Raw genomic sequence first — 4,388 nt, forward strand, 5'->3', positions numbered from 1 at the left:
TAAAGGCTTCTTTATACCATCTTTTGCTTATCTTTGTTTATAAACAAAATAGGACAATTTTTTTCCAGTATACATTTTAAAAATATTCTGATGAGCACCAATCCTGCACCAGGCACCAGGCTACATGCTGATAGCTCAGAAATAAGTAAACATGCTGCCCAAACACACAGATGACAGCTTCTGAGCCTGTCTGTGCACTGCTGGCAAGGGCAGGGTGGGAGGGGAGGGAAGGGAAGCTGACAAGCCCGTCGTGATGCCCGGTCGTAAGCGGCAGGGCAGAGGTAAGCTCAGTGACTTCAGGAGCAAAGAGGAGAAAGCCGTGACTTCTGCCTTCCCAGGTGGAGGGCAGTCGGGAGAGGCCAGTGATGCCCGAGCAGGACATGGGGAGGCACGGGCAGGTAGATGTGACGTGGTCTTCCTGACATGCTCAGGAGGAAGGTGCCCCTGGAAAAGGCCACCGCCTAGGCAAAGCGCAGAGCTAGGGGAGGCCAAGTGCCCTCAGGGCACCACACTAGTTCAGGGCAGCTGACCCCGGAGGAGGGAGAGCGGAGAGTTCCATCTTTCCATCCCCACCAAGGAAACTGGATTTGTGCCAGTGGAACTCGGACGGACTGCAAGCCACCAGGGCGACGCGGTCAGTCCTGTATCCCCACGGTCGCCTTCAGACCTGCTGGGAGTGTGACAGGGGGCGGGTTCAGCCAGCCGGGGGGAGAGGGAGCCGCAGGCCGGCCTGGACTGTCAGAGACATGCTCCGTGGTAATGAGAGGAAATAGAAAATGTAATTAACGTGTCTGCCACCAGAAATGAGAGCTAAGTCTATTACTCTTGTCCTCCGTTTCTATTATGAATTATTGTGTTTCAATTATGATTTTGAAAGTATTTCCTTGAGGAAATATGTCAGGGTTCTTGTAAAGGGAAAGAAGAAAATGGAGCCATGAAAGTTTAATTTAAGGAAGAAGAAAATGAAAGAGAATAGAAAGGCAGGGTAATTGAGGGTAGCACTGCCTGGCTGTGAGCAGAGGGCCTGACGAGTCTGGATAATCATGGAGTCATTTCATAGCATATTAGGAAGGAAAGACTGGCATCTTCATCCTGTGCCTTCCCAGACTTGGGCACCTACGCGTCTGCTCTGCTGTTGCTGAGAGACCCTTGAGGAAGGAATGAGGAGGGCCTGAGGGCATGGCGGCCTGGCCCTAGCATGCTGCTGGACCTGGGGTGGGGGCAGCGGGTGAGAAATGCATGCCCCCCCTCAAAAAGCTCACAGTCTCGTGGTGAACGGGCAGAAGGCTGATAAAACAGGAAAGAGTGGACAGAGAACTCCCAGTTCAGGCTGAACTAGCACGGCCACACTAAACGACAGGTGGGAGAGCCAGGCTGGGGATGTGAATGGGTGACCGGGCTTGACTCGCTGCTCTCGGGGGAGCAGACACCTCGGTGGTCGTTAGAAAGGACAGATGCATTGAAGGGGCTTCCATCCCTCACTTACCATGTGGCTGGGAATTCAGTCAAGAACCAGCCCCCAGCCTTCCCCCTAAGGACAGCACAGGCCACAGGGGAAGACAGACACGTCAGGGAACAATTACAGAGCAAGGAGGTCGGAGCTAAAATGGCAACATCCACAAGGGGTTATGGGATCTCAGACGTGAGCAGTGAATCCTGTCTAGGAGGAAACCAGATTGCCAAGAGAAAGACAGCTTTGAGGTGAGTCTGAAAGGGGAGTATGGATTTTCCTGGTGGGTGGATGAGCAAAAGGGGGCAGAGAAAGCCCCCCAACAAAAGCCACAGCCCATACCCAGCAAGGCAGGGAGATAGGAAGCGAGTGGTGCCTTCAGGGAGCCCAGGGTTGGTGTGGGGGTGACAGGAGAGTAAGTTGGAGAGTCACACCTCACAGAAGCCAGGGTGTGTGAGGACAGGGTGGGTTGTGCCAGGGAGCTGAGTCTGATCCTGATGACACTGGGGGACTCTTGGGTGTTTTCAAGCCTGAAGGGGACGTTTGAGCTCTAGGAAGACTACTCTGGAAGTTGGTGGGGTTCGGCCGGGAGGGGAGAGAAACTGGCATTCTGGAGCCTGGATGGGGACCTTGTCATCCCACAAGGCACCTGGGGCCCGGGCACGGCTGCAGACAGAGCCACAATGAGAGGACGTGCTGGTGTCCACCCACAGGCACTGAAGGCCACTCGGCAGGAACTTTGGTCTGGGACTAACTGCTACCGTCTGCACTTTGGGGTTAAAGCCTAGGAAACAATAGAACTTTTGAGTGTGGGACACATTAGTTCTTTGTTGGAAGCTGTTCGTAATTACCTCAATCCCATCTGTTCCTGTTTTCGTGTATTGATCTTATTTGATCCTCAAAACCCTCCTTCAAGACGAGTAACATGTTCAACAAGTAACATGCTCCACTTTTACAAGTAGGGAAGCTCAACCTTGGGGAAGCTCAGCAGGTCATCCACAAAGTGAAATGTGGGGACAGAAGTGGAACCCGCGACTTCCTCCCTCCAGAAGCAGGACACCCCCACCCCCACCCCTCCTCCTTTCCTTCTGCACTGCCCCGTCTCTCCGGGCACTGCACCCAGGGCCCTTGATTATGAGCTCAGACTGATGCTAGACTTTGAAGATAAGCAGTCCAGGAAGCCACAGGTGTGTGCTCAGGGAAAGCACCGTCAGAGGGCGGGAAACACCCAAATGAGCCGCTCTGAAGGCGGCTGGGACTGGGATGTGTCCTCGCGTCAGTCTGCAGAGGAAGGAACACGGACCTTTCTGTCGGGATGGTCAGGTGGGGCCTTGGGAAGGCTCTGAGGGCGAACAGGAGTTCTCTCGTTGCAGAAGGCTCTCCTAAACTTAGAGCTTCGCCCCAGAAGTTAATTAGCGGAAGACTCTACCTTCATCCCGGTATAAGGCAGACTGCAATTCCCTTTCATTTGCAGCTAGTTCACAGGTTTGCTGGCTAAAACTTTTCCTGATGACCTCCTCTGCATCTTTCCCAGATGTACTGCCTTCGGACAGCTCCGCTTTGACTGAAAAGCCCACCTGAATCCCTGCAGGTTGCTGGCAGCAGGTGTGACCTGGAACCCGGAGCTTTTCTGCATTCATCCTCGGGACTGGAGGTCATGCCCTTTAGTAAGAGCTATCTCAGCACACCAGTCCAGTCCCCCTTTGAGCAGCAAGCAGCATTGTGAAAAGGGACAGATGAATAATAGTGACTGTTTACGAGAAATTCTAATCTTAGGGCAGTTCAAGGTAAAGACAGACACTGTCCAGGGACAGCCAAGAACAACAGTGCCAGAACACACGGAGACAGAGGCCCCCAGCCAGACACTGTTTTTTTCTCTAAATATCGTCGCCAAAAAATCTTTCTATCCCCTGGGCATCTCAGCATATCTGTAGAAATAACAGCAAAAATAATTATCTGTGAAATTAGATTGCCTACTATATATAAGACATTTGCTTTTTATTTTAAACCTCATCCTACACTTCCCTCCCCCCCAAATAAATCTAAGTATTTGCTATTACAGAAAAGGAAACAGAGAGGTTGAGGAATTGGTTGAAGCCACACAGTTTATAAGTAACAGAGTTAACTTAGGTCTAGGATATGAACTTAAGTCTGTCTGCTTTTCAGAGTTTTACTTTGTTTTGCCAAGTGGAGGAACTGGTTCTACAGACTGTGTTTTTGTTTATTTCTGAATCTCTGATAACTAGCCCAGTGCATCTCATGTATTTAAGGTTATGGGGATCTTTTAAAAATGTGAAAAATAGACCCTGCCTTTCCCCACAAATTGCACCTGTGCGCATAAGGTTTTGCATACAATTTAAGGGAATTCATAGACTTTTTTTTAAGCTATCTGTGAATTGCAGGTTAAGACACCAGGATGACACTTTTTTATTGGGAATTGATTGAGGATCACCCTTTCAAACGGTTGTCCTTCACGCCTAGGCCCTGTGATCTGCCTTTGCCCCTCCCTCACCATCCACCGGCTCTTCTCGCACATGCTGAAGGAGGACCTGCTAGTCAAGCCCCTGATCGATCTATATGGAGCAGGACAGATTCGGAGAAGGGACATAGCCAGCTGCCTCTGATAGGTTTTTGAGGTCACTGGAGCGTCACGTCTCATTGTTAGTTAGGACATCTTACCTCTGACATCATCTGTTGCTTGGCCACCTGTCCAGAGGTCAAAGGGAGCCCTGTACCTCACACAGCCTCTTTTAACCTTACTGATGACAGAGACAAATGACAGTGGACTTAAAGCTTCTCACTAGTGCCACATCACACCCTGGTGTCACAGCTGCAGGCCTCGGACTTGACTTTCTCCCTCCCTGGAGCACATTTCTCTCCCAGCCAGTGCCTAGTCCTTCCAGACCAGCTTGGCAGCATCTCCTGGTGGACGCCCTCT

General features: G+C 51.0%; 1 long non-coding RNA gene across 1 annotated transcript; it reads left to right on the forward strand.

Annotated features, from left to right (window-relative positions):
- The first annotated feature begins 261 nt into the window (after positions 1-261).
- LOC130682639 (uncharacterized) lies at positions 262-3,299 on the forward strand. Its single transcript, XR_008995948.1, has 3 exons — positions 262-1,705; positions 2,413-2,773; positions 2,925-3,299. It is a non-coding gene; the product is annotated as an uncharacterized LOC130682639 (long non-coding RNA).
- The last annotated feature ends 1,089 nt before the right edge of the window (positions 3,300-4,388 follow it).

The sequence above is a fragment of the Manis pentadactyla genome, chromosome 2 (genome assembly GCF_030020395.1).
Source record: "Manis pentadactyla isolate mManPen7 chromosome 2, mManPen7.hap1, whole genome shotgun sequence".
In the NCBI taxonomy this organism is placed as follows: Eukaryota; Metazoa; Chordata; class Mammalia; order Pholidota; family Manidae; genus Manis; species Manis pentadactyla.